Consider the following 26,465-nt stretch of genomic DNA (forward strand, 5'->3'; position numbering starts at 1 on the left):
ACCAGCCTTTCTAGCTGCTTCTGTGTTCCTTCACTACTGAGGGATTTTCTCAAACTCACTACATCAGAGAGTTCATCTAGGCACAGTGCATTAGCTACCACCCAGTGCAGAAAGCTTCTGCATCTTTTCTCAGCTTTATAGTCTCTCCTCTGTGTCCTGTGCGTCTAGGGCTTTTAATATTTCCCTCGCACTCTGGGAATCTTGTGAGCTCTGTTGTTTGTACATTGCTGATGACAGTCTGCATTGTTTGATTGGCTTATGTGTCCAAGTCAAGCAGGGCCATGGTCTCTGACTGCACAGATAGTACACTGGACAATTCTGTGGAGCTGCTGTTCACTTCACAGTTAATATGAATGACTTCCCTAGAATTTTCAGTTTACAACCCTTGCACCAGTTACCATGGTAGGGTAGAAGTTTGGGAAAAATGTCCTTCAGTATCTGATATAATAGAAAAGGGAGAGAGAGCAAAAAGACAGCAGCAAAGGAAATAAATAGTGGGAATGGTATAGCTTGGGGAAATCTTGGCTTTATACTAGTGTGTCCTGCCCTGGCTAGTTGTCACATGTTAACTATACAAGAAATTCGTGGTATCACCTGCCAATGCCTTTATACCTTCCCGTTCTGGAAACCACTCAGTTCATGTTCTACCTGACATCTTTGACCTCAGACTCTTACCTGATACAGCTTCTGTCTGACCTCTTGGAAGCCCCCCCCCCCCCTCTGGTAACTGTACTGATTCCTGAAACCTAGTATGTTGATAAGCAGATTGTATTTCCTCTGGTATTGCAGCCAGCATAGAATCTTGGTGTCATTGCTCTCTGTGACCTGTGTGTTCATACTATCTCTCTATTCTGTGGGTTTACTATTGCAAAGGTTGGAGCTTTTTCCTCTCTTTCTGGTTTCTACAGCTACTACTTAGGCTGAGGTCCTGAAGGTTCCTCCCACAGATAAATTCTCATATCTTCCCTGTTGAGCTTTTCCTCCTGCCTCCTCCAAACTGATTATTTTCCCAAAGTATCATTTGGGGCTCCCATCAGTCCCTTACGTTTTTTCTTCCAAGGAGATGATGCCTCTTGTGTCCCTTCCTTTCCAGTCTTCATTTTGGTTTAGACATTTCATTCTAAGGAAGCTGTTTGTTCTTCTCACAGAATATATTGAATCTTCCTTCTTTTTCCCTTAGAACCCACGTCCTCTGTGAAGCTTTCCTAAGTAGACCTACCTATTAGGATGACAGTAGAACCACTTAGCTTCTAAGGCAGATTTTTCACTGTTCGTCCATATGTCGGACCTTCCTTTTCCATCCATTCATTAAGATTTTTCTTGTATATGGACTGTGTCTGTAACAGTGTTTAGTCTTGGGTGTCCCGGACAAATGACCGAGACATAGTGTGTGAGTGGGATTGGTTGGTGGGGTTGAAGGGCAGGTGATAAAACAGGTAAGATGAAATACTGGGATGGATACCAAATGCTGGTAGGAAGCAAGGAAGAGGATGATTAATTTTGACATAGGGGCTGGAGTTGCTCTTGCTGAAGTGGTGACATTTGAGCTGAGCCTTGAGGATAATTAGAATTTTCAAAGAAAGGATAGAAGAGCATCTGGGCTCTGGGGAAAAGCATAAAGTGTAGATGAATGAGAGAGTGTGGCTCACTCAGAAATGGCACCTGAGTGAGCTGGGAGGAGGTAGAGTCTGGAGCTTTGTGTGTGTACTGTGCTGAGCCGTCTGAAGGTGAGCGGTGGATCCTTTGGCTTCTGCAGGCTGCCAGGTAGCCTGTGTTTTCTCATCATGGCATCCGTTTGTCTTACTAGATGTGACATACTTTGTCTAAATCTCTACCCTGTCTGTGTGCCCTGGGGGTTACATTGGTCTCGCTAACTATTCTATGCTGTTACAAATAGGATATGTAATAGCGGATATTCCATAGATAAATGTTACCTAACTAGAGGTATAGAAATGGGTATGTCTTATCTAGGAAATGTGCGCCATTGAAAATGTGCAGAGTGTGTTAGCACAACAGGGTGACGTGGTCGAGGATGATAAATCCTCAACAGTATGCAGCGTGAATTGGGGAGTGGAAGGCCTGGAGATTGTGGGGAGAATTAATGTATTTTCTTTATGTCTGTTTTTTAATTTTTGCAAATCTGTTCAAATAGTTTTAAATGACAAGGGCATTCTGTCTATATTTTAATGTTATAAAATAATATTAATTGGTAGGATAAATGGCTGTAGCAAGTAGATTGAGAGCATAGTGGTTCAAACAATACAGGTGTGTTTTGTAACAGCCCAGGCATGTTCCTTAGGGAAACACGGGTGGGACCCTGTTCTAGTTGTTCATTCTGGTGGCAGTCATTTGGCTCCCAGGCGAGTGTCAGTCCTACTAGCTTCTGCTGGTGTTTTATTTCTGCGATCACTAGTTGTCATCATCACCACTTCAGCCCTACAAAGGAGGAAACAGTATAGCATAGACTAAATGGAGACTTCCTGTGCTAAACTTGGATTGGCACCTCCAAATCTGCACATTTGTCTTTGGAGAGAATTTAGTTTCATGTCATACTAGCTGCAAGGGAAGCTGGGAAATGTAGAGAGCCCTTCAACCATATGCCAGCCACCGTGAAGGAAAGAAAGGGACTGGGGTAACAGTTTATAGTCTGTGTCCGTTATGGAGAATGTAAGATAAAAAGAAAGATGTGTCTGCCCTCCTGCTCAGCATAGTTACTCCTACATAATGCATGTGTGGACAATGAATTTTTTTTTTTTTTTTGGCATTGCCAAGGCCTTGAGCATGCTAGGCAAGCGCTCTTAAACTGAGCCACATCCCAAGTCCTGTTCTTTTCTTATAGCTTCTGTGCAGGGTTCTGCACCTAACAGGCACAGAGTAATAATAGCTATAGCTTATAGCATCAGGCTCTCACATCTGTCATTTATTCCTCCTGCCATTATTATAGATGAGCAAAGCAATGCCCAGAAAAGTTAAATAATTTGCCCAGTCATACATCTATACTCTGTGGTGCAGCCAGGATTTGATCCCAGAACTCCATTTTGCCTCTGCCTAGGTAAGAAGCTGATAAATGTTCACTATCACCTTGGGCTGTATATTGTTTGTGATTAATTTAGGCAGAAAAAGGATGATAGTGGTTTGAAAGCAAAAGTGCAGTTAAAAATAGGAGGATCTGGGGTGAGGTTGGCTCAAGCACAATTCCTGAAGGGACTGGCTGTGCCAGCATGCACCTCTCAGATGCCGCAACCACAGTCTCTTAACTGGATCCCACAACTGCCCCGAGGAAAGAGAGCCCTGAAGGAGGAGGAAGGTCCAGCATGAGAACCCTAGTGAATCCATCCAGCTTTAACAGCCTTTGAAGTGCTGTGGCCTTCAGAGATTCCTTGGCACTCATTTTCGCCTTGTTAACAGAATTCCTGTATATGCCAAGCTGATTAATGCCAACCCTGGCTATAATTATTCTTATTAGCCTGCTGAATAGGAACTGTAGTTGTCAGTGATCATTCCTTACAAGGCAGTCGGGCTAGTCGGCATTTCTATGGCTATTTTGTTTTAGTGATGAGCTGCTGAGCTGATTTTCCCCCCATAGATTGAATGAACATTTTCATATTGCTGCTGTGTCTGGCAGTTAAATAAGGTGTGGGCTGTCTGTCAGTGTGTGTCTGCGTCTCACTTTATCAAATGAAGTTGGGGGAAGCTGTCAGGGGCAGTTCAGAGCTATTTACTTTAATTGCATTGGTTTCTTAAAGGCAGGGTAGCAAGGCCATTTGACTCTGCTTTGGGAAAATAACTTGCACTGGCAAAAATTCTTCATAATTTATCTTCTGGAAAAGGCAAAGTGCTGTAGTTGGCACAGTCAGTGGTTTTTCAGATCTTGGAATATTTCTCCCCACACCAACTGTAGTCTTTGGGAAGCAACAGAAATAGACCCAGTGGTTAATGATGTTGCCTACCGGCAGTGTGATTCCAGCAGGTTAGAGATAATGCACTGTGTATATGTTTGAGTTCTTCGAAGGGTGATTTCTCTATTATGGTTCTCAAAAAAGTGTTTGTGCTGGATTATAGAGTTGCTAAGTGGCATGATTCAAGTTTAAGTATGATATTCTGGGACTTTCACTGCATCCTGTTTCACACCTTTCTAAGCAGTTGAGACGTGAAAGCATTTACATCACTTGGATATTTTAGGGGATGGAGGACTAAGTGGTTAGGACTGCTCTGTCTGGATGGGTTTGGCTTAGAATGGTGAGGAGCTGAATTGTGCTTAAGGGTTCAGGGCACATTTCAAAATATGTGTTACCTTTGAATCCTAATGAGTCAGAGGCAGTTTGCAGGCAGATCAGTGACTTCTTAAACCTTCAAAGTGACATCAAGCCAAGAATATCCTGGAAATGGCTTTTCCATGCTTTTATTTCAACCTACAGTAGGCCAGTGCTTCCCGTTTATGGGTGATGGCAAGGGATCCCTATAAGTTTCAAGGGGGTTATAGGTGTGTCGTGGTATGGTACTGTTAGCCCCTGGAGCCCAGGGATCAGAGGCTACCCCTAAACCTGAAGATGTGTTACCAAGTAGACTATACAGGTAATTTCCCATGTGTACTGTGATTGCTGATGGATGACAGTTACATCTTTCACTCGATTAGCTACAGTTCTTTCACCCCCAACTTGGACTGAGCTATTTGAAGATGGATGCTGACAAGCTTGGGTGTGTGGCCAGCAGCTGGTTTACCTGTTCAGCAGCTAGGGGACAGGACTCAAAGAGGAAGCCATATAAGGAGTAACCAGAGGGGTAGAAAAGAAGCAGGAGAGCCAAGCAGAGATGAGTGGGAATAGATTTGTTAAAGACCAGTCAGATGCTGCCGAGAAACCAGAAAGATAAAGGTAAAGAAAAGCTGTTGAATTTGGGCACTGTGGGATCTGATCAAACATTCGAAAAGAGAAAGGGAAGTCACACAAGTTGCGGAGTTAGTGAGGTGCGTGAGGAACTGTTGAGTGAGAGACTGATGCCACCGTCTTGAGTGGTGCAGGTGGAAGACCTCTGGAAAGGTGGTAGCTTGGGGCATGGCAGGACCACACACACGAGAACAGGATCCAGAAGAGTCTGGCATTCTCCAGGGTCATACAGGAGACTTAATAGAGGAGTAGGCTGGAGACAAGAGGCAAGTGTTCCTACATATGTGCGTGGACTCCTGCAAAGGAAAGGCTCAAATAGAGGCCTGGCCTTGGAGCGTTGAGGAAGGAAGAGAAAAGTAGAGAAGAACATAAGGGAGCAGTGTGTCACGACTGCATTCTCTAGTGCTTCAGCTTCGGTAGCCCTAGAGTGGTCCATAGACATGTAATGTTGAGGTTATCTCTTTGCTTGGCACAGAGGTGAAGTTTCCCTCGTATCTCTTTGTACATCTTCTGTGTGGGTTGGTGGAATTAACTTCTTCCTTGATAGTTGCTTTCAGGTGTCTAGTTGTTGGCTAGCATCCCCAGTGCCAGGACTCCGACACTTTACAATCGCTTTTTCTCCCATGCACTTCAACAAGGGCGGGGGGGGGGGTGCATGCCTGTAATGCTAGCAGTCTGGGGAGGCTGAGACAGAAAGATTCCAAATCTGAACCCAGGCTGTGCAGCTTAGTGAGAACCTGTGTGTGTGTGTGTGTCTATATACGGATGTATATGTGATTAAAAAAGGCCTAGGGAAGTAGCTTAATATAAAGATCCTGTGTTCAGTCTCCATTATCACAAAAAAAAGAAAGAAAGAAAGAAAATCATATTATCTTTCTTACTCCCACTATATCTCCTAAATGAAAATCACTTATATTAAAAACAAAATAAGGAAAAAAATCAGGGTTCAGGTCAAGGTCTTCAACTTGAACCTTGTCTCTCAGCAGTGTGAAAGTTACACAAGTTTCTTCCCTCTTTGAACAGCACTCTGTATCTCTGAAATGGTTTTATTTATCTTTTTGAGTCAGGGTCTCACTTTGTAGTGCTGTAGGCTGGCTTTGAGCTCGTTGCGTGGCCTAGGCTGGCCTCAAACTTGCAGCGATCCTTCTGCCTCAGACTCCCAAGTGGGAGATTACAGGCGTGGGCCACAGCACCCAGCTTGAATCTGTGAAATGGGAAGAACATATCCCACTTGCAGGATCTTTGTGAAGATTACAAATAATATATGTAGAAAAATGCAAACATTAAACTTAATGTATATAAGTTTCTAGTGCAATCTGAGGACCAGAAGGATGCTCAGTATCAGTCCGACCTGCTGCGTCAGAATCTACAAGATCCCCAGGGGGTTCAAATGTGTGCTGAAGTTGAGAAGCCTTAGTCTGTGACAGTGCTTGGCACACAGAATATTTGGTGAGCACCAAGACAAAGGTCATAGTCAGAGGCAGAGCTAGATGGCAGTGTCCTGGGGCTGGGCTCCTTGGGAGGCTGTCAGCCAGCAGAACAGAAAAGGGGCTGTGTGGGTCTGCAGTGGAGGCCATGGGCCTGGTTCTGTGGCTTAATTCACAGAGTCTAGAACCTACGAGGGATAACATGGTGTCTTGCCATGAAATGATGGTAGAAGGGTGAAGGATGACGGGACTGAGAAAGCTGATGAGAACATTTCGGAAAATGGTCAAGGAGCCCACAGGCAGGTTTGTGAGGCTTCTAGGGTTCATGGATTTGTGAAGTTAGGGCATCGGAAGACCTGATGAGGACCCAGAAGCAGCTTCAGAGGTGCAAGACAGTGGGTGGTCTAGAAAGATAGGTGGTGAGGGTCAAAAGACAACTTACTAATTTAGGCTGTTGGAAGTAATGTCCAAGATGTGATAGGTGGGGCAGCATAGTTCTGAATACGCACTTACTTGGAGCCTTTGCTCCTTTTCTGGTCAATTTGAGTCTAATACCAGACTGGAATGGGCCCAGGTGGATTAGGAGACAGCAGTGTTCCTTTTCAGAAGCATTAGTCCCAGGTATTGTAGGGAAAAGCCAATAATCTGTGACTAAGACGAATTGGGGGGCTGAAGCAGGTGTGTTGGAAGGAACCAGTACCCAAATGATTACTTCACCAAGAATTTTTTCCTGTGTTTTATATACTGTTTATTTTTGTGCCAGGCAATGCACTTTCCATATATGAGTAGGCTTTACAACTCTATGAGGTAGTTGCATTCATTAGTCTTACTCTATAGACTGAGGCACAGTAAAATAACTTGCTCAAGGTCACACTTCAAATGTTCGAACTGCTTGGATTCAAATGTAGGTAGCCTCGCTCCAGTGCTTTGTCCGTTAGTCAGTCAAAATGTACTTTTGAAAATGTGAAATTGGAAAGTTGGTGCAATTAAACGTGTGCGAGTATGTGAATAATTGGAAATGGAACCCAGTATCTCTCTATCATCATCGCCCACCCTGATTGACTGATTGATTGATTGACTGATTGACTGACACAATCTTAAGTTACCCAGGCTGGCCTCAAAATCACGGTCGTCCTGCCTCATTCTCCCCAGTAGCTGCACTCACAGTTGTGGACCATCATACCTGGCTTGTTTCTGTGTCTTAAAAGACACAAAAATTGGTTGGATTCTGGCCCTAGTTCTCATACTTACTAGTTTTGTGCCCTTGAACAAGTGGCTGATAGCTCTTAGCGCCTATAAATAGGGATTAGATCCCGAAGGTCTCCCCTCCTCTCTCTGGGAGTCTTTGTTCCATGCTGACCCCTTCTGCAGGCTGTAGGGCCTCTTGGTTGATTCTGGCTGCCTGGCTCCTTGCCCATTTTCCGCTGCCCTCCTCACCCTCCTCACGCCTGCAGCATGTGGTGTCTCTCACCTACCTGACCCCTGCCCACCACAGGGTTGGCTGGGGCCTCTGCTGGCTCTGTTATTCTGTCCTTGTGTCTGCAGCAGCTTCCTCATTCCAGCCCATGTCCTGTGCTAGGAAGTTGGGGGTCTTCCCCCAAGTTCCCTAAGGTATGAGGTAACCCCATCCCCAGGCTAACTGGCCTTTCAGATAAACTTTTGGGGAGAAATTAAAGAAACAGAAAGCAGTAAAGCATTTCTGGATAACAGCATATTTTTTTAAGTTCAGATTGAGGCCATCAGCCACAAGTCAAGTGAGGCTGAATAGTCACGTTTCAGTCCTCAGAGCTGTGACTTGTGTTTTCCTCTACCTTTATTTAGTCTTTGAGTCCAGGAGAGGGCCTGATTGATGGCCCTATTCCACATTTTCCTTTCCCTAGCATACCCCAGACCATAGTGACAAGAGACATAGACACCTTTTGATGTGTCTAAATATTGACACTACTTCAGAGTTTACACCATGCAGAATTGCTCTTCAGGAGAATTGATATCCTGACATCTCTAATCAGTGTTCTTAATTGCTTGAGAAATATGACCTAGTGTTTCGAGGACCTTCTTCCTTTTCTCTTGGCCTGAGAGGGGGAAAATTCAAAATGATGCTGGATGTAATTCTGTCTGAAAGGATGCATTCTAGAAAACCTGCATGTTGTTGGCAGGAATTCGTGTCTCTGACCTCAGTCCTTGCTGTGTCCTGGGTGCTATCCAGCCCTCCCTGGCTACTTTAAGGTGCTACTGTTGGTACTGCTAAGCTCAGTACATGCAGATATTTTTATCTTGCATGCAGGTGTTTTTGAGGCTTACCAAGTACCCTCTAGGAGTGCAGTCTGGGCTCTGTGTTAAGTACAGTAGCTTGTTATTTTGTGTTATTGCGGTGGTGATGGGGTGGGTAGTGCTTTATTGCCCCGTAGGATGCAGCACCAACAGCATATTAGTCGACTTGGTGTCTCTCCAGGGAGCTGCCAGTTTGGTTATATTGCAGAGAGGAATTAAAGAGGAGAAAAAAGAAAGAAAACACTTTGGCACAGCTATTCATTTTTCCATTTTCTAAAAGCTGGCACATCCAAATGTTTTCTTATTTATTAGAAGACATTAGAGTCCATCATCTTTGGTTGAGAAATCCATACAGTACATTCCAAATTAAGACCTTAATGCTTAACCCAGAGGCTGGTGCATGGTGGAGACTTAGTTATATTAGTCAAAATAGACATGGTTGCGACCCTTGAGGGAGCAAATAATTTATGCCTATTACTCTATAACACAAGACATTCTTGCTTTTCTTTGTAGTCTTATATTTTAGTACTTCAGCAGCATTCGGGAGAATATTTATTACATTTCTGATACCATGGGAGATTACTAAAGAATTAGGAAACGGAGTCCAAAGTAGGAATGGAATCAGTCATAACTCAGTAGAAGAAAGGATCATTCATAGGTACTTTTCAAGAGTGAATGAATTACTAGATTGCTATGCCGATAGGGCTGTCAGAATTACAGGGATAAAACTGAGGCCAGGGGCTGTTATTATGGAAAAGCTCCACGGAGCAGGTGGGTTAGAGAGTAGAGAGCCAGCAGCAGAAAGGCATTTGAGGTATGAAAATGACCAGTGCAATTTCCAAAAGGCGGAAATAGATGAATGTTCTGGTCCATGCTGCATTTGGGGATTAGCTTGATTTAAGCTAGAAAAGTAAGAGACACCTCAAGGGATGTGGGTATTACATTTAGGGAGGGGAGCAGGTGGAAGGGAAGAACAGGAGCAAAGTCACCCTGAAAGGCGTTGGCAGCATTGTCGGTGCCCACAGAGCAGCTCAGAGCCGCACACACGTGGCTGGTGAGGTCTGTTGAGGCTTACAGGAAGCTAGCCTGCTAAATTAAGGTGATAAGTCAAGCCATAATCCTATTTTTCTTACAAGGAATACAGCTCACAAAACAATTACTGATGTTCCCCTTAGGTGGTTTATCAGAGCATTTCTTCAAAGCACTATCATCTGATAAGAGAGATATATTTTAGAGGAAGGATGGGGAATTTTAGTTGGTTTCTCCCGGAAACGAGGCTTATACAATTGTGTGGATTATTCATTGGAGTCCCACTATAATAACCATTTATTCCACAAATAAGTTTCATCCTCAATATCAGTATAAGTCCCAGAAAGCTTAGTACAGTACCTGGCACATAGTAACTGGGGAAGAGACTACTGTTAGCACTTTTCTGGAATGTCACAAAAGCAGTGAGGTGGTTTATACTGCTCAGTGGACCCCCAGTACACCAGCCTTACGTTAATTTACACCTCAGGTGTAATGGTAGTTAGCATTTGGATCAGACATGAGTCAGGTCCTAAGACACAACACTGGTAAGGCTAGCTCTGTGTTTGATCCAGTGTGTTCCTTTGAGACATTGGACCTTAAAACAAGTATGAAAACTAAGCATATAATAAAGTTTTAGTGACTTCTCTGGATGTTTTCTCAAGCACTATTTGCCTTTAAAAATGACTGTTAAATATATGCACATACTGCCTTTCATTAATTAGCTTATGTACTGGTTCCGCAGTTGTTTCTGGTTGTTTGATTCTTTGAGTTTCGACTGAAGCCTCTGTTCTCTAGAGAAATGAGGACATATTTGGACCCAGGAGTGCTGCTGCCTACAGCACAGGCCACCCTGGGTCAGATCTTTGTCAAGATTTCTCAGTGGGCCACGCATCTTCTGAGATCAATCACTGGTTTGTGATGACCTGTTTAATTGCATGAGTATCTTTCTCACCCCACATGACTGTAGGGACTCGGTCTGTCTTCACGTATCTTGGTATAAAGGAAATTGAATCTTTGAAAGACTGGATTAATTTGTGTTTAGGAAACATCTGTGAGAAAGATAAATATTCATAGAAGATCACTTATATACACACAGTACATACATGAAATACATATGTGAAATTGTGGAAGGACCCTAACTCTACACCTGGGGAGGAAGTCATGGGTGGGTCCTTACTATTTTTTGTATTTATGCTTATTATGTTTTTTGGTTACCAAAATCTTTTACGAAGACTTGCTTATGACATCATTTCCAAGGCAAGAGTTTATATTATAGAGTTGGAAAAAATAGAATCCACACATGAAATAGAAGGGTTGAGATCTCTAGCACCAGGAAAAAAATAAAAAGGTTTGCAGTCTTGTTGTGCCTTTTTTCAGTTTTTCCTTTGGCAGCTTGTGTGTAAGTCAGGCGACTCAGGGGTTCTCATTATTGTCTCTTTCCTCCCTCCACCCCTTCCTCCCTTTGTGGCATCTGCTGCCTTTCTGGGCTTTATCCTGACATGAGACTCATATTCCCCATGTAGAGACTCAGACTTCTTTAGCCCCAGGGCTCGCTTCAAGTGCCTTGTGGCTGGGTTGGTCCAGACCACAGACCTTCTGCTTGTCATCACTGTTGTGAAGCAGCCAGCTCTGAGCCACATCCCAGGGCAGGGCCATGGTGCTGCTCCCTGTACCGTGGGCCTCTTCCCTCTCTCTGTCTAGTTCTTAACCAGTGTTTATCCTTTGCCCTGTACCAGGCTGAATGGGACACATAAAGCCCTAGATGTAGCCCCTCAGTTCTACAGCTGCCAGCCTCAGATATGGTGGGCAAAAAGAGAGGTGGCAAAAAAAAAAAAAAAAAAAAAAAAAAAAAGCCAAGAGTTAAGGGGAGCAGTCTGAGGTACTTAAATGAGGTGCTTTTGCAGAAAGGTCATAAATTGAGAGTTTCCCTTGCACCTGTTTGTGCCCCACCCTTGTCTGCTCTTAAAGTGTGCATGCATTTTCAAAAGCCTTAGTTCCATATCCATATTGAAAAGCTTTTGTAAGATCTAGGGGACATAGTTGGCTTGTACAAGTCCCCCAAAAAAACTGTTAATAAAATTAGTGTGGTTAAATTTGGAATTTTGAGATTGTGTCATTTCCTTAGGTGCTAGGAACTGGTCGTCTAATTGTGATGTGTGTCATAAATGCTCCGAACATACATACTTCCCTTCCTGTGATGAGCTTGGCAAAGAGCTTTTTTGAAAATGTATTAATAGCAAACTGTTTCCGAAATTAATGAGATAAGTATCTCCAGTTAACCCACCTGGATGATAACCCAAAGGTCAATTCTGCTTTTAAGGTTTGAGAAGCTGATTGAGATAGGAGTGTCATCAGATTTGCAGCTGGGCTGGGGCTGTAGTGATGAGCAGGAAGAGGTCCGTGTCTCCCAAGTGCTCAGGGTCCATCCAGGGAGGAAGACACAGTCGTGGGTGAGCAGCACTCTGCAGACACCTTCTGACCTCAACCTGGGCTGGAGGCTGAGGCTGGACAAAGGCCAGAATGGCTTCATCAGTGTGAGCACATTGTCCTGAAGATCAGTAGGCTTTTGTCTGGCAGAGAAGGGGTAGGTGATTTATTTTAAGCTGAGGGCAGAGCACAGGAAAAGAGATATACCGAATTATAAGCTCATGTTAGGTTTTATTGAATGTAGAAAACTTTTTACAGCAGGAATGGAAGGTGAAGCAGTCAGGTCTTTAGGGGAAAAAGGTTGAGCTTGAGAATATTCTGTATGAGTGTAAAGAGGCTCATGTATTACTGAAGAAATTGAACCTGATTTTATAGTTGACATTACTTGTTTTTACCTGGTTATGCCTTCCTTCCCTAAAGTGCTCCAAATTCCTCATTTTCTTATGTACTGGATATTTTAAAGAATTTTCATCTTGTTGGGTGACTTTCCCACCTCTGCTAGGAGGCTGCCACTGCTCTGGGGTCATTGACACTGACACTTGGCTGAGAGTTGGCTCATCAACTTCATGTGATGATGAGTTTCTGCATACAATAGGCCTGCAGTAAAGAATTCTCTGAGGGGAGCCATTTTTGTCCCTCCAGGTTGATGTTCAGTCTTAAAGGACACAGGAACCCAGGGTCTTTTCTTGTTCAATTCCCTGCAAGCCATACTCACTCTGTTGTTTACTGAGCCTCACTGGGAAAGCTGGGCATAGTCACTGCCTCCCACAATCTGTCAGGGTCTGTCATTGTCAAGGGTAGGCTGCAGGTATTATTGAACAGAGGGACAGACAAGCAAAAGGAAGGGTAGAAAGTGGGTATAGGAATCAGCAGCAAAATAGTGGAGAGTACAAAGCAGCCCAAGGTAGAGAGGGAGAGAATTTCAGCAGCATGTATCTCAGGTGCCTTTCATGTCCATACGCATGTTTAACCTCAGTGTGAATCCCCTATTCTCGTGAAACCAGAGGCTCAAAGGAGGACCAGGTGTTCACACGGATCTTGGCAGGCGTCATTGGCTGATTTGAACATCACGAGGATTAAAAATGGCTAAGTAGTGAGGGATGTTGGGCAGTGCTTAGGCCTCCAGCAGCTGTTGATTTTATAGAATGCTCTGAAATAATCCTTGTGGATAGAGTATGGCTCATCTTTTTTGTGTCTGTGGTTTTGGACAAAGAATTGTTTAAATCATTTCGTGTTTATTGAGTTATTTTGGTTACTCATCAGTACCGTTTGCCTCGAAATGGTTTTTGCATTAGTTTTCTATTATCATTTGGTCACATAACTTCTTTGAACCTGTTTCCTTATTTAATCGTGTTAAGGTTGAGTATTAAATCATGTGAGCAGGATTTTCTTTTTTTTTTTTTTTTTTGTCTTTTTCCTTTTTATTGGTACCGGGGATTGAACTCACGACTGCCTGCTTGCAAGGCAGGTGCTTATGCCGCTGAGCTAAATCCCCAGCCCCCATGAGCAGGATTTTCAAACTGTAAAGCAGTGCTATAAATGTAAGGTGTTTTTTTTTTAATCAATTACTGAATCCTTAAAGGCATACTACTTAATACTTACTTTACTATATTAGTTAGGGTTCCATCAGGAAGCAGAGCCATTATAAATATTGTGGAATTAGACTTACATATTGATGGAAGAAACTGGAAAAAGTGAGGGCCTGGAAAGGAGAGTTGATAGATCAGGGAAAAGTCACCGGGTGGCCCTCCTGAAGTGAGGGTAAGTGACAAATTCATAGAAGAATCTGGGAACCAAGTAGAGTGGGACATCAAAGGTAGGACTGGTGTAGGGGTCTGGAGAAAGGTAATGGCCTTGTTGCATACTTCTGCATTTACAAGGAGGCATTCGATGGTCTTTGGAGGCATTTTGAGTCACAAGAATAGCATCTAGCAAGAAACAGGAGCAGAAAGAGCAAGGGCAAATTGGTGCTACCGGCCTCTGCCTCTCTGCCTCTGTCTGTTGCCGCGCTCAGTAGGAGGACACCAAAGCTGCTGCTTTACTTCCACCTCCCAAATCTCATGTGAAGCTCTATTTTATCCAACTCTAACTTGGACTTGCAAAGACAAAATGACTTTTAGAAGTGTAGCTTCAGCCAAATTGACACAGTAGAAAATTGTAGTGTAGTAGAAGTAGCTTTAGCCAAACGACTTAGTACAAAACCCTACAAGTTCATAATGTAGAATTACAGATTTAACAAGACACTGGCCTCCCAGGATCTTTCAGCGACTACAGAACCGGCAGTGGTGTATTATATGATCTGGTGCTTTACTAGGGAGAAGGTCATTTGGTTAATGATCCAGTCAGTGTGTGTGTGGTACTGGGGGTTGCATGTAGTTAGCTAGACGGATACTGTATCCTTGAGCTGCATCCCTTGCCCTTTTTGTTATGAGACAGCATCTTGCTAAGTTGCCCAGGCTGGCCTTGAATTTGGAATCTTTCTGCCTCAGTCTGTCAAGCAGTTGGGATTATAGGTGTGCACCCCAAGGCAAACCTGTGGTCTAGTCTTTAAGAAGTGACTTGCAGTTTTGCTCCACAGTTGCTCGTAGCACTGCGCCTCTGCCTTGCCACCCTTGTCTGAGATGCAGATGGGTTATCTTGGCAGCAGAAGCTAAGTGAGGTTGCATTGACTGCAAAGAGTTCACCAGTTTTGAGGGAGTGTAAAGTATCCTTCCTGTCACCTCCTTTCTCCCGTGATTTTTTGATATAAATGACTACAGTAGAGCCAGGAACTGTCATGTAAATGTTAAGAAAGAACAAGGTGTAATTCTCTAGGCCACCTGTCTTCAGCCAGACAGCTTGTCAGTCGCAGCCTGTCGGTCACACTGCCCATTTTGATATCCAGGCCCAGGCTAGGAGCGACAGAGAGTGCCTTCTGTGGTAATCGAAGCCCCAGAGAAAAAGGGCAGACTGCGAGGTGTGGTGGCCACACCGGGCCCTAGGCGTCATTCTCAGGTCTTTCACCTGTTTGATTGTCAGTTGCAGTATTTTCCTCTATGACCACAACTCCTTCAGATTCCCTTGCATTTGTCAAATCTGCTCTTTATCTTCAGGGTGACTGCTCTCTGATCCTGAACGCTCATTTTCTTTCAAGGCCATCCTTAACCTTGCCTGGCTCCTTCCTACCCCTAGCTAGACTCTGATGGTCACCATTCACTAGTGAGCTTGTGAACATCCTAGGACCCTCTGCCATGTGTCCTGCCAGTTCTCACACTGTATCTGAGTAATCACACTGCCTGTGGTCTGTAACTGTGAGTTTTACAGTACTGGTGGGGAAAATCTCAAAGCCCGCCCTCCTGAATTTCCGACACTCATGGTATCTTTTTGTTGCACGATTGTGTTCCAGTCTTCCTTTGTGTTCATTTTGTGATGGTTTCCTAACAGCTTTCCTCTGACCTTTATTCTACACCTGTTCCATGATTTTCAGCATCTACCTCTCCACTGTTACTTTGAGAGACCAATTAAGAACTCTTTGATTATATAGGTTTAGTATGAGCTGTAATATCAATTGGCTTCTTAGGCTTTATTGTATGAGCCCATCACATAGATGTGGACACAGCATACTTCACATCCACTACAGTAATCATTGCAGCCTCACTGGAGTGCAGGTCTTTAGCTGACGGGCAACATTACATGGAGGATATATTAAATGATCCCCAGCAACATTTTGAGCCTTAGGACTTAATTTCTTCTTCACTATAGGTGGACTAACAGGCATCATATTAGCTCATTCTTCACCAGATACTGTCTTACACCATATGTATTATGGAGTCGCACATTTCCACTATGTATTGTCTATCACTGACTGAGGCTGGGTGTCCATCATCATTTGCTTGGTTACCATCTTCCACACACAGCAACCAGGCTGAACTTTTTACACATACAGTAGGCTGTCTTACTTCTTCCTTTTTGTTGTTTGTTTGTTTGTTTTTTGAGACTGAATCTTGCTCTGTGGTGCAGGCTGGCCTTGAACTCACTACGTGAGTTGTAGGCTGGCTTTCAATTCACGGTGATAATCTATCTCAGCTTCCCCAGTGCTGGATTTATTTCCTGATTTGTATAATACCATTTCAAATGGAATCCAAAGCCCCTACTCAGTCATTTTAATCCTTTCTCCCTCCATACACTGAAGTCATCAAGTTTGCTTTTGATCATAGTGTTTATGAAGTATGGTGAAAAATATGGCGACTGTTTAAGTTTTCGAAAATTTATTATAGTAAAAGACATAGTGCCACCAATCTCCCTCAGAATACTCAGAATACACATTCTCACTTTGAACCCATTTATCTCATCATTCTTGTCACCCTCCTCTCCTGTTTGTTTTCCTTGAGACAGGTTTTCACTACGCAGCTCAGGCTGAACTTGAACTCACTTTGTAGCCCAAGCTGGCATTGAACATGCAGCAATCCTACCCCGTCAGCAAGCTGAGTGCTGGAATTACAGACGTGCCCCACCATGCCTGGCTCTTGCCACTTTCTGAAGCATGAATATTTTTAGTTCTGATGTTGTGGGTGCCTCAGTGTCCAGAATCAATGGCAATCGTTTGGGGGAAGTCGCACCTCCCAGTTCTGGTGAAAAGGTGGGTGAAGACACACTGTAACATTTGTACAGCCCTTTCTGTTGGACAGCACTTGGCAGCAGCATTCACCCTAGTTTCAGTCAAGCCTAATAAAGACCTTTAAAAACAAAAGGACTTCTGAACTGCTTCAGAAAGCGGCAAGAACGCGGGGTAAATGTGTTTAGGAGTAAGAGGAGTATTTTGAGGGGATTAATGGCAGTGTATCTTTTAGTGTAATTTGTTTTTCCTTATACATTCACTGTAGAGTTTGATCACCTCTTTGTATATTTGCTGATCTCTCTGGACCAATCTTGCCCTCAAGCTTCAACCACTGTGTGACTAGAACTCAAACTTTATTGAGCACATTTCTCGAACCCCGGTCACTCCCGTGCTTTCATGTTTTAAATTGATAGAATTTGCCCTTGGATTTCTCTCTCTCCATATTCAAATGCAAGCTTTCAGTAAGCAAGGACTCTTGGTTCTGTGTCCCTTGGCCTAGAAGGTGCACAGATGGACCAGTTGACTTTCCCGGGTGAACCTCTCTCCTACTTGGGTCTGCCCTCTCCCCTTTTCTGTGGTGGGGCCCTTTCTTCCCTACATTTATTTAATCTTTTTTAAAATTTTTTTGTGCGGGGATCAAACTCACGGCCTCATACTTGCTGGGCAGGCACTGTGCTGCTGAGCTATATCTCTGGCCCTTCTTACCTCCATCTTTATACTTTCTTTCCTGACTATAATCACTTATCTTTCAGCACCCTTCCACCTTGCCTTTTCCGCGTGTGATATAACTGTTCATTTTTTTCAAACAGAAGCATATAAAAGGTGTTTGCTCTTGTCTTGATATTGTGCGGGATGCAGATGAGAGTAGGACCCAGCATTGGCCTTGGTGGAGCTCACAGTCCCTAGGAGCAGGTAGATGGGCGTGTCCAGGGTAAAACTGGGTGTCACTCGCTCCCTTTCTCCTCCAAGTGCTCACATCCCTTGGTTGCTAGGATACAAGCCTTTTCTGGTTTTCTTCTTAACTGGCTGCTATCCCTTCCCTTTTTTCTTTGCTAACTCTTTTTCTTCTGTTTGTATCTTAAATATCAGAGTTTGCTCTAGCTTTGTCCCTTTCCTTCTCTGTACTTTGTATCTTCGTAACACATCATTGCTCCCACATCTTCACCTGGGGAGCATCTCTTTGAACTACCCCTCCCTTCCGTTCGCATAACTCCACATGCCTGTTAGGCTTAGATGTCTTTTGATGGCTTCCATTCCAGCTGTCTCCTGGACATTTCAGCTTGTCCTAATCTCACTGACTGTTTTTCTCCGTTGTCTTTCCCTTAGAGAACAGTTTTTCCCAGCCCTTAGCTCCCCTTTACTTCTCTCTGACCTCACAGGTCCGCCTGCTAACCCTTGGGGTGTGATTCCCAAGAGTTGCTGCCTTTCTGTCCTGATGTGGCACTAGTTTTGATCCAGGTACCTCTCCCCGTCATCTGGTAGAAGAGAGGGCTCCCAGCGGATCAGGTGCCTGTTATGCTGCATTGTTTTAGCTTCACTGCACCTCATCAGGCTTCACATGTTGCCGCCAGTCTCCATCTAAGTCTTTCCTTCGTTACTCCATTTATCTCTGCTCACCTTCCTCCTCTGTGTCCCCTGTTCATCCTCCCCTTCGTCCATCCAGTTTCAAAGGTCCAGTTCAGATAGTGACACTGCAAGAGCCCTTCACTAATCCCTCGGCACGGGACTGCCTGCACTTTCCTTTGAACTCCGGCACTTTTAGCATCTTTCTTTAGTTTCTTCTGTCCTTGTATCACAGTGTCCGTGTACATCCTGTCACTGAGGGCATCCAGTGTGCCTTCCGAGAAGGCTGTGGGGCCGGCCTGTCTTCCTTCTCACATGTCCCCCAGCACAGGGGTTTTGCTCAGTACTTGTTTACTGGATGAGTGTTACTATCTTGTGTCTGTCTGGTATATCTCAGCAAGATCTTAGCTAAGTTTTTAAAAATAAATACAAAGGCCCCTCTAGTAGAACCTTACTTGCTTTTGGATAGGATTTGAATTATGCATTCTCTGCTTGCTGTGACTTGTTTAAGGTATACGTTGTTCATTTTCATCACTTAGGTAGGGACTACCTAGATGAAATTTAATATGATCCCTTCCTGCCAGAGCTCTTGGTGGATTTTTGCAGAGACAAAGATTTTTCATTTGTTGAGTCAGGTACTCTGGTAAAGGACCCAGAACAGGTTTGTAAATTTGACTTTGTCTGTGTTCATTTCCTCACGTGGAAACTGGGAACTCCATGTGGAAATCCATAACCACCAGACACAGTCCTTGTAAGGACTCAGGAAGAGGGATTTAAATGTCCTTTTACAAAACTAACTGAAATACCATAAACTCTTTGGTTTCAGTATATCAGCCCTGCCGGTACACTGTATTCAATAATCACTGATATTTATCTCACAAATGGTTCAGACTGGGAAGTCAGATTGTTTGCTTCTTGGCAGTCCAGTGAGATGATACAATTTGAGCCATAATAGAAACAATTGCAACACTGCTTTGCAAATATACTCTGCAGGTCTTGATTTAGAATAATGTTGATGATAACCTGAGAATTAAAATTATTTCCCATGGGTTCAGGAAGAAGTGGAAGGAGTCAGATAAAAAATAAAGTTGAGTCTTTATTGGCTTGTTTCTCTTAATGATTTCCTCGTGAGGTTGATGTGTGAGTAATTGTTTACCTTGAAAAACTTGCCTGATTTTTTCTTGCCTAACCTCATCCATTTTACATGACAGAAGAAAAGTGAAGGCATTTAACTCCTTTCTTGAATATTCTAAAGGTAGAGAGGTGGTAAGCTAGAACCAGTGAACTCTTGGTTGTTAACTGTCTTCTGCTGAGAAGTTAGAGCAGTTGGGCTTCTAAAAATTATTTCTGCAGGGCTTTGGGATACATATCGCTTCACTTTTTTTTTTTAAAGTATGAACATGTGTGAAATGTCACCTCTAATAAAGATGGTAGGTACATCCGAAGAGAGTTGAACACCTGGAAATTATTTTAATCCCTTTCTCCATTTTTCTCAGCCTTCTACTTCATATTGAGAATATGTAGGATTTCTTTTCCTAGTCACTCATTGGTTACTTTGCTGCCTACCTTGTTCACATTGCGGCTGGGGAACGTGAAATATTTTATAGGGAATTTCAAGCTGTTTTTTTTCTTCCTGTTCAGAGAAAAGACAGTTAATTTTAATTGATAGAAACAGTTGATGGCAAACCAACTCAGCAACTCATGTTGCTTGATGGCAAGCAACTCATGTTGCTTGATGGTATAGTGTAGAGGACAGATAAACCTGGGTTTCAGTTCTTTGCTTAGTAGCTGTTAGGGCTCTCTGCATTTAATTTCCTTCAGTCTCTGTTTCCTCATATGCATGATACTATGGTAATACTGAAGGACTGTGTTCTTTGAATTAAGGGTGCCTGATTTGGTGCATGGCATGTAAGAGACACGTTGTATTCCTCCTTTTACTCAGTACCAGCGAAAGATTTGAAGATTTGATAATTAATCAAACTGAATACACTACTAAATAAATACCTGAAAAATATTTATATGATTTTAGCTGAAATTTTGGTTCTTTTATTAGTCAAGTACTTATACTGTTCTTCCATCTCTCATTGTTACCTGTTCTTTTGTTTTTGTGGTTGCCATAGAGACCAGAATACATATCACTGACTTACTGGTGTCTACTAATGGACCTTTTTATCACTTTCAGGGTAAGGAAAGATTATCCACATTTAAGCTCCAATTTATTCACCTTCCCCTGTTGATATATTTTAATTATGTGTATATTTTGAATCCCAAAAGACATTATATTATATAGACAATATTCATTAGAGTTACCCACATAGTTATCCTTTCTGTTACTCCTTTAGCCTTCTTACCTTTTCATGATTTCAAGTTTGGGCCATTTTCTTTCTGTTTGAAGAACTCCATTTAGTATTTCTTTTTGGTGTTATTCTTTCCCTTACTGAGAATTGGTTTAATGTGTATATATTCCTTTCAAAGAATATTTTTCTATATATAGAACTCTGGCTGGCAGTTATTTCTTTTATTTAAAAATGACAACGCATGATTTTATGAACGTTGTCTTTGTGTCAAAAGTCAGCTATCAGTTGTATTGTTGTTCTCTGCTTTTTGGGAGTTTTACTATGATGTACCTAGGGAAGGGTTTCCTTGTGCCGTATAACACATCTTGCTTCTATGGCGTGCTATCTTCTAATAAAAACCTTAGCTATTATTTACCAAGAATTAATTCCACCTAATTCTATTTTATTTCTTCTCGCTGTTTCCCATTAGGATACTATTCTTTCTCTATTTCCTACTAGGATACTATTACACATATTTTTAACCTTTTTACTGTGTCTCATTTATTTCATAGACTTTTTTGTGTTTTTTATCTTTTTTTTCATACTCTGGATTTTATTTTGGATTACTTATACTATTTTCTTTTTTGCCCCATCTAATCTGCCATCAGGTTCATTTAGTGAACTCTTAATATTATATGTGGTGGGATTTTTTTGTTCTATAATTTCAATTTGAGTATTTTTATTTATTTATTTATTTATTTATTTATATTTTGAAGGTAGTAAAATACAACAGAATAAGACACAACAAAGCCAGTTGAGACAGTGTAGTGCAATCGTACAGAACTTCACAGCAGGTTACCCAGATAACAGCAATAGGTATCACAGTATATCTCATTATTATCACAATAGTTGTTCTTTCAATACGTATAGCAAAATAAAATGAAGTACAGAACATTATAGAACTTATCAAAACAGAATATTGAATAGAGCAGTACCATTAATCAGAATAAAGCAAAACAGTAGTAAAAATATTTACCTTCAAAAAGATGGTAGAAGGAAATCTCCTTATTTTCTATGGTCAGCCTCCCAAGAGATGCTCAGATCTCTGGTTCCCATTTGCTAAAGGGGAGCAGGGGAAGTGGGATGTTTGACTCTAGGCCATGCAGCAGTAGGCTCACTATTGCTTAACAGGGAGGCAGGCTGCTTGCTTAGTTTCCCAGTGTCCTAAGTTCCAACATGGTGCGGATCTCAGGAGACACTCTCAATTTGAGTATTTTCATAGATTCCAATTTAGAAAATAAAATCCTAATTTTCTATTTCTTTAGTAAATCATAGTTAATTTTCATCTGGAGTCCGTTAACTCTATTTCTATTTTCTGCTCTTTCTCCTTGGTTTCAGTCTTCTGGTTTTGTCATCTTGAATGTCTGGCAAGTTGTGGTTGACCACTGAAAAAAGTGAGGAGGTTCTTTAGGATATTATATTCTTCCTTAGGAAGCCAGTAATGTAGAGAGCCTCGTCTTAGTCCAGTGAGGAACTGTGACGCTTTTCGAGTGGATTTGTCTTACCAAGAGATAGTTGTTTTTTTCAGCTTTGCTTTTACTGCCAAGGTCATTACCTATACAGGGTTATAACTGAAAGTCTTGATTTTTAGTACAGTCCATTAGTATTTATTTTCTGTGTAGTCTTTTAGCTGTCTCCCAGTCTTCAACACATATACTCCTCAATGCATTTTTCTTTTTCTTTTTTTTGGTACTGGGGATCCAACTCATGACCTTGCACTTACCGTGCAAGTGCTTGAGGCAGTGAGCTAAATCCCCGGCCCTCAGTGCGTTTTTCATGATACCAGCTTTTGGCTAACTTTTCTTGTGTTTTCTTGTAGGATCTTGACTTCGCAAACTCCTACTTCCTTAATGTCCCTGAACTTCATGGTTGTCTTCTTGGTTGACCCTTGAGGTGCTGGAAGCAATGAGTTAATTTCTACTTGATCGGTAGCCTGCACTGCTAAAATATTTCTCAAGAGTAAAAGCACTAGATTTTGTTGGGTCTTTCTCACTGTGTTTTGGTGATCTTGGTCCTTTCAACTTGACAACAGTAAAACCTTGTGAGTGCAATTTATTCTAGAAACGTGCTTGTAATCCAAAGCATTTGTATATCAAAGCAAATTTTGCCATAACAAATAATGGGCATTCAGATGATTTGTTCCACGCCACAAAAGCATTCATATAAAAATGATTACAATACTATTATAATACAAAATATAAAGAAAAATAAATTAACCTGTACTCACCTTTGAAAACCTTCCAGAATGCAGTGAGTGGGACAAGCGCGACTTTTACCATCACTAATGGAATCACTGTGCTTGCCTAGTGGACTATTTTTCTTTTCATGGAAGTTTAGCAAGGAACCTATTCAATGGTACTTGCTTTTGCCTCCTTTTGAGGATTTTATGAAACGTAGCATTTCATTGTTAAACAGTTTCATCCCTCATGGTGCTACCTGTTCAGGTAGTGCTTTTCTACAAAATTTTGTACTATTTCCTACATTTTACACAAACCCCTAATCACATGGGAAATGAGGGATTCCTCTGCCTTGTTTTCTTCCTTCTGTGCAGACAAGAACACCTCTTTAACCTCTTGGCATTGGGAGACACTCATCCATAATCCTGCAGAGCACGACAGAGAGAGAGAGAGAGAGAGAGAGAGAGAGAGAGAGATTGTCGCCTCATTTGTGATCATGTAATTGTCCATTCCAAGACATCACTCATTTATCAAGTTATAATGTATCAGAATTATTTGCTTGTCTTACAGAACACTCACTGAACAAATTACTCGCAATTCAAGGTTTTACCGACTGTATCTCAATTTTTCACCAATGCATCCAGTTAGCTCTTTTCTATATTTTATCTGTTTCTATAGTTGTTCTCCATGGGGGAGTTGGTTTGATACAAGCTCCTTTTATCATGGCGAAAAGCAAAAGTGTGCAAGAAGAAATCTCAGTAACTGATCTTTTAAAATTTATCCCTACTTACTCTCTTCTGGAGGCAAGATACAGTGAAATACACATGCAATGAAAACCTTAAGGTAAAAAATCCAAAGTACAAGGGCAGCAAGGCAAGGGAGAAGAAAGTATGAGAGGAAGATAATTATTGGAAATTTAAGCTCTGAATGATTTTCATCATCGAACATCATATTTAGTATTGATTTTTCTTCAAGCCAAGGCAAGAGAAACATGAATGTTATATTTATTGACAGTAGAGAGGCTTGGAAGGTGGAATGGAGTAAAAAGAGAGGGAGTTAGCAGTGAGAAGTATGTTAGACACGTGCTTTCATTTGGTTTTTGTAGGCTTAGGCAAAAAAAATTCCAGGGAATTAAAAGGGAATAGGATTTAGCTATTACGAATCATGCTGCTATAAACATGGGTGTGCCTATATTGCTGTGGTATGACGTTTTAATTCTTTTGGGAAGATATCCAGGGGGGGAATAGCTGCGTTGAATGGGACCTGCACTCCTAGTTTTTTGAGGAATCTTCACACTGATTTCCACAGTAGCTGCACCAGTTACACTCCCACTACTGATGGAGAAGGGTTCCTTTTTCACCACAGCCCCTCCAGCATTTATTAGTTGTTTCTTGATAGTAGTCATTCTTTCTGGAGTGAGATGGAATCAGCGTTGTTTTAACTTGCATTTCTCTAATGACTGATGATGCTGAACATTTTTTTCATATATTTATTTTCATTTGTACTTTTTCTGAGAAGTGTCTGTTCATCTCAGATGCCTGTTTTTGGATTAGGTCTTTGAATGGGGGGTCTGATATTTTTCATTTCTTCATGTGTTCTAGATAGTAATACTGTGACTGAAGAACAGCTGGCATACATTTTTTTCCCACACTGTGAGTTGTCTCTTCACTGTTGGTGGTTTCTTTTGCTCTGCGAAAGCTTTTTAATGAGGTGAGATCCCAGTTGTTGATTCTTTGTGAAAGTTTTTGTACAATAGGGATTTTGTTTATAAAGTCTTTGTCCTCCAGAATTCGACCTGTTCTATCTGCCAGCAGATATAGTGTTTTTGTTTTAATATTTAGGTCTTTCATTCATTTTGATTTTAGTTTAGTGCATGATGATAGATATGGGTCTAGTTTTAGTCTTTTGACATGTGGAAAACCAGTGTTTCCAATACCATTTATTAAAGAGGTTATCCTTCTTCCAGTGAAGGTTTTTGGCCCCTTTGTCAAAGATAAGGTGGCTGAGTGTATTTGGATTTGTTTCTGCATCTCTATTCTGTTCCACTGATCCTCAGGTCTGGTTTTTTTTTTTTTAATCTTATTTATTTATTTATTGCCAGTAATAGCTGAATCTTGGAAGCAACCAAAATGCCCATCAACCAATGGATACAAAAGATGTAGTTTTTTAATATAATGAAGTATTACTCAGCCACAAAGAAAAATAAAATTGAGATATTTATAGCTAATTGAATGGACCTTGAGACCATAATCGTAAGTGAAATAAGTTATACACATGTTATCTGTCAGATGTGAGAAACTGAAAGTGTAAATAAGAACAAAAATGTATAATAGATGTTGTGAAATAGGAAGAAACTGTTCAAAAAGAAAAGAGAATGGGAGGGGAGAGAGAATGGGAGGAAGAGTAATTTAAAAATGAGAAAAGAAAGATAAAATGAAAACCAAGCTTTGTGAATGGGGAGGGGAACGGGGTTTGAAAAGAGGGGACGGGAATGGTTGGGGGGAATCAGGATATACTCTGTACAGATGCAAATTCCCTATAATGAATGTGGTCATTGTATATACCTAAATTGTACCAATAAACTTCAGTTAATTAATTTTGTACCAGCAATCAAACTCGGGAACTTGCACTTGCCTATGCCACTGAACTACATCTCCAGCTAATAAACTTAAAATTTAAAAAAATTAGAAGGTAATAGGAATGGATGTTGGAAGGTTCTGAGACATGTGTAAGAGAGTCCAGTCTGATTGAGCCACTACAGCTTGAGATCAGGCCACTTAGTAATTGAGATTACTACTGATTTGACTTCTTAGTGGTGAGAGATACTCTTAAGTGTTTCTTGTTTTATGGGGTAAAGAATTGACAGTTGTTTATCAACAGGTATTTGTTTTTTAGGCAGTAAATTTTAGTGAAATTTTATGAGATAGGTTCAGTAGTACTTTTAAATCTGATAAGGAAAAAGTTTTTATATTAAGGTTTTTATGTTGACCCTTGACAAGAAATGAAGCCAGAATTTTAAATTTTAATGAAGACTTTTTTAAAAAAACTAGTATTAGGTACTAAATAGGGTACTTTGATTACAAGTATACATCATTATACCTAGATTAAAAACATTTTTATTAGGAGCCACACAGTTCAGATTCAGAAGTGTTTGGAGCTCTTAATCTAAAACACTGCTAGACCTTTTGAAAACTAAATTTTTCCTTTCTCTTTTCCTTAGTTATCAGCTGTTACAAAAGATTTTGACAAAATTGGCAGTATGTAGATCTTCTTTTTGATTTGAGAAGAGCCATATGCTTTATTTTTTACAAGTTATATTTATTTTTAAGTGTCATTTGCTGTTATTTAACAATATTAAAAGAAATTTGTACTAAATACCAGATTGCTGATGGCAAGTTGAATTTGTTACAAAATGTAAAATCCCAATTTGCATGACTGCGGGGGTATCCCAGCTCTTCATGTAAGATACTGCTCAGGTTTATGTCTTTTTCAGATTAGAATTTGATCTTTTGAGCAACTGTTCATATCTGCTTTATTTTTCTCAGGACACTTTAATGTAGCCATTGTCAAAGGCACTTTGGCAGGTTGAGTTGGAACATGAATGGAGGAAAGAGTACCTGAGTGATCTCAGGGACCTGGGGAAGGCTTCCTTGAGGAGCTGGTGTTCTTGCTAAAGGATTATTGGGAAAGCATTCCAGATGAAGGAGACAGGGAAGCAGAGACCATGATATATCAGAGAGTATGGCATTTCT

At 41.5% G+C, this 26,465-nt stretch overlaps 1 protein-coding gene across 1 annotated transcript in view; it reads left to right on the top strand.

The window, feature by feature from the left end:
- Positions 1-26,465, top strand: part of Ptgfrn (prostaglandin F2 receptor inhibitor) — an 82,998-nt gene that overhangs the window by 2,044 nt on the left and 54,489 nt on the right. The window lies entirely within an intron of this gene.

Source organism: Cavia porcellus, unplaced genomic scaffold (genome assembly GCF_034190915.1).
Source record: "Cavia porcellus strain 051 isolate PalLab524CR breed Dunkin Hartley unplaced genomic scaffold, mCavPor4.1 scaffold_1, whole genome shotgun sequence".
Classification (NCBI taxonomy): Eukaryota; Metazoa; Chordata; class Mammalia; order Rodentia; family Caviidae; genus Cavia; species Cavia porcellus.